This window comes from Neodiprion pinetum, chromosome 3, assembly GCF_021155775.2.
Source record: "Neodiprion pinetum isolate iyNeoPine1 chromosome 3, iyNeoPine1.2, whole genome shotgun sequence".
Taxonomy (NCBI): domain Eukaryota; kingdom Metazoa; phylum Arthropoda; class Insecta; order Hymenoptera; family Diprionidae; genus Neodiprion; species Neodiprion pinetum.
In genome coordinates, this window is record NC_060234.1 from 33,514,202 (window position 1) to 33,528,436 (window position 14,235).

Below are 14,235 nucleotides of genomic sequence, written 5' to 3' on the forward strand. Positions count from 1 at the left end.
TATCGAGAGGATGACGGGACGACGATTTTGGATGTTTCGCATCCCCCCAGCTCCCGCAGGAACGTAACGCGCAGTGGTTTAGCCGGTTTTAGTACAATGCGGGGGGGCGCTCTCGCCAGTAACAGCAGTTTTATTGTATTTTTACGGCGCATGATGGACCTGGACGAGCCATAAAACCTGGAACCTTCACTGCTCCTCTTCGCCGAGAGATACAAGCCCATCTTCGCGGCACTACCCCCGCCTTCACGACGGTGTCAAAGAGCTCTTTCAAGTGAATGTCGCGCACTTTGACCGGCCGTAAACTTTGCGGATAGGAGATAGGAGTGGCGAATGGCAAATTAATACTTCCTCGGCGATAGACGCTCTACCCCGTTTTATAGGCACAGCTCTTTGCCCTTTTATTCTGTTCTATCATGAATTTTGAACATTACCAAGCGGTACGTTCTACTTTAAAACACCGGACAAAATTCTCGACTCGCGTAAGTAAATTTTTGCGATACCTGCACGGAGTGTAATAATTATACGAGGGAAAGGCAACCTCGTCGATGAAGCGAAGAAAGGATCGGGTAAAAATGTTGAAAGATTAAAAAATAGATGAGCAGTCCAATTTTCAAAGAAGCGGAAATTTAATTTATAGAACTCAAAAATTTAGAAGTCAAAGTATAAATAACGAAAACCATAGAAAGGTCGGAATGCAGAATGCTAAACTTTTTCGAATCTTCGGAATTCCACTCGATATTATAGAAGTGTATAAGGATTATATATTTTACCGTTCTATGTTTTGACTTTTCTATATTTGTCCATTTGCATTTCGAATTGCTGTATTTTCAATTTTCTATACTTGGAGTTTTTACATTTTTGATAATTCCACGAATTAGATTTTTGTGCTTCTATAAATCGGTTAGTCTACTTTTTCACCGCTATCTCAAAAAAAAAAAAAAAAGATGCGGGTGAAAAATTATAATGGAATATACACACAATAGAAGAATACAGAATTTTCCAAGACATGAAAATACAATTCGTAGTATTTCAAAATATAGAAATTCAAAAAGTAAAAATGTCGAAAGCGAAAATCCGTGAGAATCGTCGAGATTGTCTCCATCTTTTAATACGTGTTAAAATTATATTCTTCAGATTTTCGCATGGCTGAAAATTCTACTTCATCCTACAGTTTGATTCTCACCGACGAAAGAAAATAAACATATATAGCCATGGAATTTCCCGGTCGTTGATTCCGAGTTCCATGTCGACGTATTTGTATCGACATTTGATTCATTTTTCTTCCGTACATACGACGGCAAGTATTTATTAAATTTTTATTTTTTTTTTCATCGAGATTGATGACTGCACGGCGGAGGGGAAAGGATAAGACCGAGTCACTGCAGAATTGGACAGACCGACGGATGGATAAGCAACTGATATATGGCTATTCACAACGGGACAAATCCCATAGGAGGCAGGAAGACAATGCGCGTAAGAAAAGATGAATAAAAAGGCGTACGAATAAGGATTGCATTGAAAAAGATTGTAGAAAACGTGCAGAGATTGAAAAAAGGAAAAGTGATAAGATGTTGATAAAAATATTTAAGGAAGAAGTTTGCGCGCAGGTTACAATACCCAAAACGTTAATTTTAAGTCGGTCAAATAAATTCGTTGCATACGGCTGAACTGCATTCGAGAATGATACGTATTTTTTTTTATCAAAACGGTCGTCAAGGTGCAAACTTGCATTTTATCGAACGATATCGAAGTTGACATCGCGATAATATTTCTTATTCTTCTGCGGTGAACGGATATAAACGATATAAAATCCTCGTCAAAGTAGTAAGCTGCAGAGCACAGTAAAGAAAGAGGGTTCAGCGGTAAGATCTCTCGACCCGAGTAGCGGCGACTGTTGCGGGTTTAGCGCGTTGTTAAACGGTTTAGGTATCCAGTAAACAGGTTTATTTCATTCGTTTCGAAAGAGATCGTTCGTAGCTAACCGGCAGATTCGAGTTGGAGATCGTTTTGCTTTTAATCACGCACTTAGAACCGGTAAAAGTACAGACGTAAAAACAAAGAAAAAAAAAAGAAAAAGAAAAAACCGAGATGGCAGTGCGCGGTCAATGAGATAAATCGGAATTGATCTCGATTTACGATTTTATTAAACATTAATTGTTGCTAATTTCACCCGCTACCGATAAAGCGAAATGGGTAACTTGTTCCCCTTTATCGAACTCCGACCGTCTCCCCCCGCATTCTAAAGTAATAAAATAAAGTGTCGATTTCCCCGGTTGTGAGAATGAAAATTTATGAAAATTACTCGCCGAACGTATAACCTTTGTAATATATATACTAGTGATGTAACGTATACTCGCATTCGCATCCGCAGTCGCGAAAATCGTGCGAATATTTTGCGAATGTGACTGTCGCAAATTCTTCATATTTTGCTTAGATGAAAATTGTGAAAATAATATGAAATAAGATAGAAAAAAAAAAAAAACATTAATTTGACAATGAATTTTTCTCGTAAAAGTTTTTCTTCACCGTTCGAATCACACCCTAGTCTCAAAATTAATTTATTTCTGTCACCAATTTGTTGTTAAATAATCAAGCAAACAATCAGCTTGGTTCGAATCAGCTCCGCAATTTCCGAAATGGTGTACCTGTCAGTCAATAACAATTGTCACAACTTTTAGCCTCAGAGAAATGGCGCCAGATTTAAAAATGTACATTCGCATACGCGATACTTAAAAATTTACATTCGTTACATCACTAATATACATACACTCGCCTAATCAGCTCTGCGTCCATTCGAAGTTTTAGTGAATCTCGAGCGAAAAGAGACTCCCGTACATTTGTGTAAGCGTCCACGGCTGCAGGAGGAATCCTCAGCTCTGCAGGCGGGCGACCGTGAAATGAATGCAAGAGGGTAATGCATTTATACGAAGTGTAACCCTGTCTCTTCCCAACTAAGGCGATTAACTTCTAAAGCGACTCCCGCAGGACCCGAGGTGTAAAAATTTCGAAATTATGTTCCAGGCTTCGCTGCCTGCAGGCAGCCACGTTTGCCGATTCTGTTGTAACTAAACTTTGGCTAATCTCACCCCTCGGAGTGCCGCGGATATTATGGATATATACATATTACATTATACTCGATATATTCGCTGCAATTTATGTGTCCGCGCACAGATTGTTATGCGTAATTTATACACCGGGATAATTCGTAGGACAAGAGAAGAAGATACGGTATTTATACAATTTTGATTTCACGCAATTTTGACACCGATGCAGCGAAAATTAGATCAGTACTTTCGTTACAGTGACAAAGCGAACGCGATAAAATTGGCGTAATCTTAAGTCTTATATCTATATGTGTGTACTGCAGATTCGGCATAGATGTTAAACCTCTGATTTATTTTTTAAACCTATTACTCTGGCGCTATATTATAAACGTAATGCGGAAAGGAATGTTGAATTCAATTTTTTTGAAAAAAGAAATATCAACGGTGTATCAATTTTCAATTCACGTTACTGCTGCGTAGTTCGCCAATTACACTCTCCGTACGTTCGTTGTTCGTGAAGTATTCAGAGTCGCGAACTATAAAGCAAAGCAATAATAGTTATTGCAACAAACTGAATTCAAGTGACGTGTTATTCAAAGAAGAAAAAAAAATAAACGTAAAAAGTGAATCGTCCAGGGCCTGCAGGTAATTGAAATTCATGGCGACAGATTCAAGATCTACGAGTACATGGCAGGTCAGAGATGACAATACCAATACGGCTGCACTCTCAACGAGTTAACCCATCGTAAGCGGCACTGTAACTGCAAGCGGCCGCAATTAACCGTTCGGTCGTATAAACGCACGAAATGGTCGTGCAATAATTTTGACAAGCGCTGGAACGATATCGGGAGGGACAAAATATGAAAGACGAAGCGACGACGAACGTAACGAGCAAAAACTAAACTGCGAAGAACACGTTTGTTGATATTAATCGGCGAGAGAGGGGGAGAGGTAGAGAGAGATTGATTGATTGATTGAACATATCGTAAATAAATAAATAACATAAATTGCTCGCAATTGAATATCTTAAAACTAGGCTCTCCTTAGTTTACAATATACGAGAGAAAGTGAAAGAGAGGGAAAGAGAGAGAGAGTAAGAGAGTACTCCTTTCACCCAATAATCTGGCCATTAGGGTGTTAGGCAGGTCCTTATGCTCCTGGCTGCTGGCTGCCGGCGGTTGGCGAGGGGTTCTCCGGGGTCCGGGGTGTTTCGGGGTCGGAGGTCCTTACAAGCACGTAAACTTGGTTTTACTGGCAGTTAAACATTTTACGACAGAGACGGTCTGCCCCGCGTGTACATAGCGGCATCACGGTAGGTGCCACCTATACGACGCGGGAGCGACTTGCACGATGCAAGGGTGAAGGGGACGATGTTGATCCTTGCTGAATGCAGGAAGCCCCCCTCCTCCCCCGCCATTCATTCGTCCTGCATATCCGACGGTGAATAAGGTTTCGCGATTCCGTGTCAACTACGCTAATTTACCGGCCCGTTTGACGCCAGGGGAATTCCTTGCCAGCGGCAATTTTCATATATTTTCTTTTCTTTTGCTCCTTTTTCCATCCTTCTTATTCATATTTCCGAGAAAGGATATATGGATGACACCCGAAATTCGTCGTCGCAACGTGACGTCACCGTGAGGATAATCAGAATTATTATACACGTTACACGTTGTTACTCAAAGAACTGAAGGTCAAACAGTTGAGATAATGTATCATAGTCAGATATTGTATGCCAGTGGAGTCCTGCGACTTGAGAAAATCGTGTATTGTAACTAGAGTATTTGAATTGAATTGGTTCAAATTTCATAAGCGTGTCGAGTACCGATAACCCAGATTTACGGATATGGTAAAAGAGAACTGCGGAGACTCGGTTACACGTTTCGTAATACTGCTTTTCACGTGTACAAGATCAATTGGCGTACAATGCGTGAATAAGATTACAGCACCGGCAGGGAGAGAATGAAAGCCGATCGCTTGGTCCAGCTGAGAATCTCAATCTTGTCGTTACAATTAAATATATCTACAACAATTGCCGGTCGCGTTCAATTCCAAGAGTACGATTAAAAATGAAGAACAATGCATGGGGGGTATATTGAAAGGGATGAATCGTGTTGTTCATGGTTTGGTCTTGCAATGCGTTCGCTGAAACTTTGCGCGAACCAACCCTACACATTCGGCGTGGTTCCGTAATACAATATGAATTTGTGTAACAGTGCAAGCTCGTGGTATTGATCTAAATGGCGAGCATGAAAGCAATTAAGATAAGGGGCGTTGCAAAGGGTTGGGTGCGCGCCCGTCGCCGGTCTGCCTGCCTGTGCGGAGATATCTAAGCGACGGAGGGAGAAAGGGAGAAAGGGAGAAAGAGAGAAAGAGAAAAAGGGAGAAAGAGCAGGGGTGGAAAATTCGTGTACATTAATCAAAGAGGCTTTCGCCGTTTTGTTATATTAGAAATTGGGCAATTTCAATGGATACGTAACCAACAATAACGTGCACGGTGTTACCTGTGTCTCGAAATTGCGCATTGTCTCCCTTGAATCCGAATGTCGCCATACATACAGAAGCATATAAATTCGTAGAACAGACGGACACACCTATTATACCTGTTATACAGTCGTCCGAGATTAAGGACCTGTAGCTTACACAATATTCTCCGCATTGACGAGTCACGGCGAACAATGAAATTTAATTTAAGTTAATGATATGCGTCATGTATAAATTAGTTTCCTGTTTACGCACATATCAATTACGTGTATCTAAATAAAAAATATTTAAACAATACGTAGTTATCGAACAATTGTTTATAAAATAATAGTCTATTTCAACTAGTGTAAATTTGAGAAAAGAAAGAGAATAAATATTAAATTTCCGTTCAACAACAAACCTGAATAGCGAATCTTTTTCTCATACAAATACGACTGTAAGGGAATTCGATAATAGGCGTAAAAATATAATGAATGTTATGAAATAATAATCGATTGAGTTTTATATCGAAAGTGATATTCACACGCCAAAGTGTGTAATAAAATTTGTAAATCTTTCGAGCGATGAAAGTTTATTTTCAGTAGCCTTTGAAAACGGCGGATGTATAATACAGGGAAAGAAGCGCGGATAAAAATCGTACAGCTAAGAGTTATATACGTATTATACCGGCTTTGTTTTAGTCTCGAGACGATCGAAAGTGCTAATCCCTCTCCCCCGAGCCGACATTAAGGAGTGAAAACTTTAATTACAAAAAGATTTGACCTCGTAATGATCGTAGGGATATATATTTAAATTCGTCTCTACCACCCGGCAGCGTTTCTTCACCCCTCTTCAGTTTCCCTCATTTTAAACTGCCTCCGGCTGAAATCTCTGAATCCTGCAGAGCAGTCGCCGAACGAGCGAGCTTCGAGACCTGTTCTTAATTAACTCCGGCGAAGAGGATACGGGGAGAAGAAAGGAAAAAAAAATCACGAGGAAAAGAGGAAAAAGAAAGAAAGAAAGAAAGAAAGGAGAAGAAAAAAAAAAGAGAAAAACTCAATTTAGGTGGATTCCGCGCCAAGTCCTGCAACCTAATCCTAATTCCTTCGTAAATCAAAAAAAGGATAGAATATCCCATCTTGCACCCTTGGTGTCAATATCACTCTCTCCCCAAGCGGCTGCCCCTTCCTTCCTTTTCATCCCCTCCTCGCATTCTCTCCATCTTTCACATTGAGAAATTCAAGCTGTGCAAGCCGCCGGGCTTTCTCGCCAAAAATGACTAGGTTTTGCCCTGAAAAACTGCATATCTAGAATGATAGGCGTAATACGTACGGCCTATAAGGAACCTGTGTGTTAAAGGTCTGAAAATCGGAATGAAAGCTTATCAGAAACGTTTGTGAGAAATTGAACCAACATAACAAAGCATGCACTTATACCGTATGTGACGCTTCACCAATCGCAAAAAGTTTGCACTCCGAGCTTCGCAAAGCAGGACGAGCGGAGGATGGAGAAGTAGAAGTGACAATCAAAAGAATAATAATACGATAAAAGATGGTCTTGTTCGGGGTGTAATGACCTTTTTCTATATCTATATATTATTTATAATGTATATATATATACATATATATATATATATATGTGTGTGTATGTATAAATAGTCTGTGGTTACAGTTGCCGGTTAAAATATCGTTGAAAAATAGATCGAGTTGGTGGCTGCATCAGCACGGACGGTGAAATTGGCGTTATTTGTTTTTCATAAATCAAAGGGTGCGTAGCTATCGCGCCGAGTCCCTGCGAATGTGCATTACAATATAACGCGGTATAAAAGGCAACGGGTGCTTCGAACGACTTCAGTTTGCGCGATGCGGGGAAAAGTGTGAGGGAGTGAGAGGGAAGGGAGGGGGAAGGGCCTCAAGAGTCAGTGCCAGAGAAGGGCGCTACTTTGAAGGGAGAGGGAACGGATCTTTTCCAGTTTTCACCGCCTGCAAAACCTGCCCAGCTCTCCTCTTTTCACCCGACCATGGCAGCCCACCTTTTTCTCGCTTGCAAACCCGGTAGTGCAGAGTGAATGAGGAACAAAAGGCACCGCCGATATATACTCCGTGTCTAGAAATCGTACGTCATACATAGTATTAAAGTTCGAAACCAAATTTTCGATGTTCGGATGTTCAGAAAGCGACGTCACCCAAAATTTTTTTTCTCTTTACGCCATCGATCTATAGTAATCAGCTAGCCGAATTCCTCAGTCTGGAAACCACCGCGCAGTAGAGCGGACGGGTGAAAATCGCGCTCCGCAGATTTCGAGTACCGGGTTCTCTACCTCCTGGATCCTGCGATTCCTGGTGCGACTCGAGTTCCAGGACAAGCGCTCCGTGGTTCTGGCTGTCGAGGTCCTTGACCTGGTGACTTTTGTCCTTCAGGACTAATTTTGAGTAGTTCTGGGTGTCCAGATCCTCCACCTGGTGGATCTTGACATCCAGGAAAAGCGCTCCGTAGTTCTGTCTGTCCTGGTTCTTGACCTGGTGACTTTTGACCAAGCGCTGTATAGTTTCTGCGCTCCAGGTCCGCTACCTGGAGAAACTCGACTTCCAGGACAAGCGCTCCATGGTTTTGGCTGTCCAGGTCCCTTACCTTGTGGATTTCGACCTCCAGGACTAGCGCTTCGTAGTTCCTGCACTCGAGGTCCGCTACTTGATGAAACTCGACTTCACGGACTAGCGGACTAACATTTATTGCCCATTGAACAATCCTCAAGCATCGAGGGCGTGAGGTATCTGGTAAATCTTGTATCATCTGGTAAAACACTGACAACGAGTAAGCGAGCGTAGCAAGACCACGAGCACAAAAACCAGCTACACTAGGCATCCGACCCCGAGCGAGCTTTAGCGGGCGAGGGTTTTAAAGCTAGTGGTATATTGTTTAACAAGAAGGCGAACTCGGTCTTTTCGGACCGAGTGTAAGTTTGTAATACGAGTCGAAGGTGAGCCGAGGACGAATATCGCAAATGTCGGAGATGAAAAAACTGTTGCCTCCTTTGCACACGAATCTTTATGCAACAAGAGTGTGTTACGCGTTCTTTCACAGAACACGAAATTGAGGTTAGAATCGCGACACCGCATGCACGCAGTGTAGAAAAGAGTATTTTCAAAACACACATGGAAAAATGCGTAAAACATGTTCACGTAACATAAAAATTATTATCGAGTTGGGTTTTATTTTCACTAAATGTAATGTTCCAGGCTAAAGTTGTCCTTGATAATTATTGAACCTTCCTTTTGTAAAAGGTATGCTATATACCTGATTACGGATACTCAACAAGCTTATCACCAAAGTACCAAACGAAACGCGACTGTCGCTAATTCCTATTTAAAGAACGTCGAGCTGTAGGATCGGTGGATTGAACACAAATACGAATGAGCGAAACGGCAAAATTTGGTGATTAAATTTAAACTAGAGGCTGCACGTGAGGAGGTTCTAGTGATACAAACACGAATAAAAAGGTAAAATTTGTTGAAATTTGGAACGCCGATTAATTTGGATCTCCTGAATGCTGTTCTGAAGTTTTACAGCGGTTCACAATTTCAGAACCGAGTAACTGAAAGCCGAAATTTTAGTTTCTAGATTTGATCAACATGGCTTCTCATAGAGATCAGGTGATCTTCCAGAGGTTCTTGTCTTCTAGCGAGATAATAACAAGGTGGATTCAAGTAAAACTCATTACACTTCTTAGGAAAGGTTCACGTTAACGACGTGTGTAGAGATTTTGAAACAGGGTTATTTATCAAAAGAGATATTGATAATTTTGAATCGAAAAGGGGTGAAATTTTTACGGTCCCAAACAGCAGCTGTGAGATTTGGCAGCATCGCACATGTGGACAGCTTTTGGCCCGTCACGTTGTGTTGACAAGCTTTCGGTTTCTGCTTCTGTCGGATAATCCGTACAGCGTTGCCAAATCTCGACGTATAACACGCGAGTCAAATTAGTGAAAGACTGAAACTTTATTCGAGTTGATTCGACTAGCGCAGTTCCCGTAGAACCTCCTTAAGCTTCGAGTTTTGGCAAAAGACGACGTTTCAGCGAGCTGTAAGACGCTAGTAGTTTTAACGATTTGATAACAGACATGCGGAGAGACAGGAGGATGGGAGGGTTAGCGAGTCGGTGGAATTTGGATGATTTGCACTTAATTTGCCGGAGACTCAACACGTCGTCAAATAAGCAACCCCCTGAACCATTTGGCGCGTTCCTGTCGCGCCTCGTCTCAGTTTCATTAAAAGACCCTCTCCTCGCGTTTCTTCCTGCCAATGACGAGCGTCAGCCTCGCAGGTTTGCCGACGGTAAGTAAACGCGAATCGCGATCGGCTGACACGCGTGTATAATAATGCGCAGAATTTATGTAGATACGTAAAATCAGCTATGGTATTATTCTCCAGACTTCCCGATTAGAAATAAAAAAAATACGAGTTCGGAAACGCATAATTCAGTCAAAGGATTGGAAATTTTAAATTCTGAAATTACATGGAAACTTACTAAATTTCAACACGAGGTTAAAGTTTTAATATACATATAAATGACGAAATATTGAAATAAAAAATCACTATTTGGCAGTTGTATATATAACGCTTTTGGCCTTTGAAAGAATTTACAAGTTAACAAAATATATGAGTATATTTTGCCTTGCTGAGGTTTGCTAAAATTTTTTACCATCTCAAAGTTGCGAAACAAATGTGTTATAATTTTTCATAAACGTACGCGATCGTTGTAATAACGTTACCAACTTATACACTTCGATCATATACATCAATTTACAAACTGTTTTTGACACTGAAAACAGCGAGAAAATAGAAGCTTAAAACAGGGAACGGGTACATTCAAGGTATAACGTAAAAACTCTAAGCGGTTGACGATGAGCCCTGAAAAAGTGACGCAAGAAAAAAATACCCCATAATACCCATACATCTCTATATGTATACGAGTACCGAGTAGAGAAAATTTTTTCCTCAACTTTTTCTTTACACAAACATCTGTTGGGAAAATGCAGCGTGAAACCGTTCAGTTTTCAACTATAAATATATTACACGTATATATATTTTCAAAATTCAAGTAGAAAATATTGTTCCAAATGACGAAAAAAAGATGCTGTTCAAGTTTCAGCTCTTAATACTAATATTTAGCGGTGCCTCATCGCGATTTTCTATTTCCAATTTAAATAACACGGGACTTTTTCTTTACACCTTGGAATTTTATAACTCGTCAACGCATTACTGTACTGATGAGAGCAGAACGTATTTTTGAAGGGAATTGAACGCTGTACAAAAAAGATCTGTTACCATTTTATGATAAATCTACTTCTTCAAAAGTTATTTAAAGTCTTTAAATAATTTTCGAAATCAAATAACTTTTGAAAGAGTAGATTCATCATAAAATGATAAGAGGCCGTTTTCGCAGATCGTTCAATTCCCTACAAAAACACGTTCTTCTCTTATCACTACACTAACGTTTTGACGAGTTACAAAATCCCAAAACTTAAAAGAAATAAAACTTCCCTTATTATTTAAATGGGAAATAGAATATCGCGACGAGGCACCTCTAAACATTAATTTCAAGAGCTGAAACTTGAACACCGTTGTTTCGTCATCTGGAACGAACATATTTTCAACTTCAATTTAGAAAAAAGTCAATTTTTTCGTTACAGTCTAACGTACGTTATACATGTATGTCGTGCAATACTTGTGCAAACATCTACAATGTGTACAATGTTATCTATTACGATCTACATTGCTAATTCACCTGGATACAGGTATCTAATATTTATGCAACGCATCGTGTACGCGTTACACACAATACACGAGGGGGTTTATCTCGAAGGGCGGTAAAGCTCCTCGAATCAAAGATGACGGTAAGCCATGTATTGCGTTTGAGGCAGAGCTCGATAATCAATTTCTATAAATGTAATCCGGCAATCAAATTTGTAACACGTGTCTGCGGGGCCCTGCTAAGGGAGACGAAACCCCCGCTGAGAAACCCATCGCGGAACGAGAGAATATCTCCCGCTGAGGCTGAGGGCCCGAAAACACAAAGGGCCCCCTTTAACATAGCCGAGAAACTCATGAATATTAATTTGATATATATGTATACCTACGCGCCAACCGACCGCTCAACTTATTTTTCTGCCGCATTTCATCCGCCTTTTGGGTTTAGGGTTGGTCGAGATAGAGCTTGAAATAGCTGGTCGGTCGGCTTGGTTTACGTTGATTTACGCATACCAGGCCTGTTATTGTCGCATTTCTTTTCATCGCGCGGTTACTAGCAAAACAACGATTGCTAAGAAAATGAATAATTATAGTTCTCCCTGCGCGTTTCTCATTATATTACTCCGCAAACGGAGAAATTAATTTATCAAACAGGTACAGCGAAAGAAACGCTTCAACTCGCGAAACAAATTATTATTTTGATCGATCGCCGGTCGGTTGAATGAAAAGAAATAAAAATAAAAAGAAATAAAAATGTCTCCACCATTGAGAAGAGTTCTGTAAGAATTTTACGAAACCAAGTAAATCTAAATTACAATTATTATTTCTTGAAAGGTACGTCTTCTTTTTTATCGGCGTATGGGACAGATTTTCACGTTTTTGAGTATTTCACACGGCGCGGATCCTTCTATTTCTTCCGATCTTTCTTCATTTTCATCACCACCTTTCCTCCACCGGTGTGTTTACCTTCGTCCTCCTCCTTCTCCTTCTTCTGGCTGATGATTCCCTGGCCCCGCGGAGACGCGGGGTTTTACGACGTGTTTTACGCGATCAAAGGCGAGCCGTAACAATTATTGGGCGATTTCGCGGCAGTAAAATTCGCCGTCGCCCTCTGCTTCGCAAGTCAAGGGGTCGGCTGTAAGGCTCGTCCTGGCCTGCCGCATCTCGAAGAGGGTATGAACGAACATCCCGCAAATTTGCTTCGCGCCATCTGATCCCAATTACAATTTTAAATGATAATAATATACCCACTTATCCCCGTCATACACGGAATGTATTTTTTTTTTCTTTCTTTTTGCAACGGTGTTATCGCAATTTCACGCTAGGAAATAATCGACCATTTCACGGAAATTGCAGAAACGACAAACCACGATGTCAGTCCCAAATTCGAAATCGACAAACGCAGATAAATCTTGTTGAATTGTTGAATTTACCAAACACGTATAGGAGTTGAGAAATATTTTTATCCATGCGAATAAAACTTTATGGTACAAATTTCTGTTCCGACCCAACACTTTTCTGTTCAATCAGCTGACGTTTCTTTGCATATAAAGAAAAAAAAAAAATTTCTTTCGCCATAATTGGTGATTTTTGTTTTACCGAGAAATCGGGCAATAGGAACTCACTATTATACAGTATTTATAACAAGGCCAATGTTGAAACGCGTCATAAAAGTAGAAAAACAAAGTCTGACGAAAGAGCAGAACTAAATCTGGATTATTTAAATTGTACCGAATGATTCGTTAACCCGCAATCCACACATTCACTATTTTGTAGCAATCGCTCGATCATTCGTCACACCTTTACACCAATTGCATCATCGATGCATGCGAATATAATCTGTATACTTGACCGGCGATACGTCTGCAAGGTGATTACGAAACAGACGATAGAAAAGGCTTGCGCGGTATATTAGAATAAGTTGTAAGCATATCCAAGAAAGAGATAACCCGCTGGAGAAGAGCAAAGGTGACTATCTCTCGGACGTTATATTAAAGAACTGCGGTCTGGTCTATAAAAATGATGTCATAAAATGAACGGGGGAGGCTTAATAAAATCTTGGAAGAAGACAGAGGAAGAGAGGGGATTCTTATTGCTTGGTAAGTCCAGTGTTTCCGCAATATACACACACCAGGTGTATCCAATGTCTCTTCGTGCCGGCCCGGTTCTTAGGTTATGCGTCTGTGTGTGCGAGGATGTACCATCGACGGTTCTTGCGATGACGTGGTCGGCGTAACTTTAGAAAATTACTTTCTCAACCTTACGGCTCGAATATTCTTTTCGGAAATATGTACTCTCAAATGTTTCGTTTATTTAATTATTTAAACAGACGGAACGGATAATTATTTCCGTATAATATATTCGATAAAAATCAAAACGTGTCATTATGTGCCAGACATGTCTTCAAATCATTTGAAACTTCAATTTCAAGCATATTTTAACGAAACACGGATCACCCGTTCGTGAAGTATAACTGATAAATACTCTTGATACGCAGAAAAAGTCCAACACTTATCCGCGAATGCGATCTTGTACGTATAACGTGATTTATTTTTGCCGATTCAATTACGTCCCCCTCCCTCGAGGCAGGGGTCGGCCAAGGAAGTGCGAACGACGGAAGAAAGTAGGCGAAAGCAGCGGGGAAAGATTTTCAGTTGGCAATATTCGATGTACAAAAAAAATTAGATTCAGAGGTGAAAGAAATTTCCTGGAGATTCGATTGGTTCATTTTAAAAATAACTTTTCTCACATGTGTGCCTGAATATAATTAATGCGTCGACGAATAATTAGTAACAGCGAGTAAGCGATCTGTACACGAAGTGTACTGTACACGTAATATTACGTTCGTATAAAAATATTGTCCGTCGTTGAGGAATATCCGGCATTAAGAACAATATTAACGTGTAAATTGTGCTTCTCGAGATTTTTCGACTATCCGTTGTTGAGAGTTGTCCGTTAAGAGAAGTTTCACTGTAACGAT

General features: G+C 40.4%; 1 protein-coding gene across 8 annotated transcripts in view; it reads right to left on the reverse strand.

Annotated features, from left to right (window-relative positions):
* exd (PBX homeobox extradenticle) overlaps nt 1-14,235 on the reverse strand; it is a 57,108-nt gene that overhangs the window by 17,613 nt on the left and 25,260 nt on the right. The gene's annotated exons all lie outside the window — the stretch shown is intronic.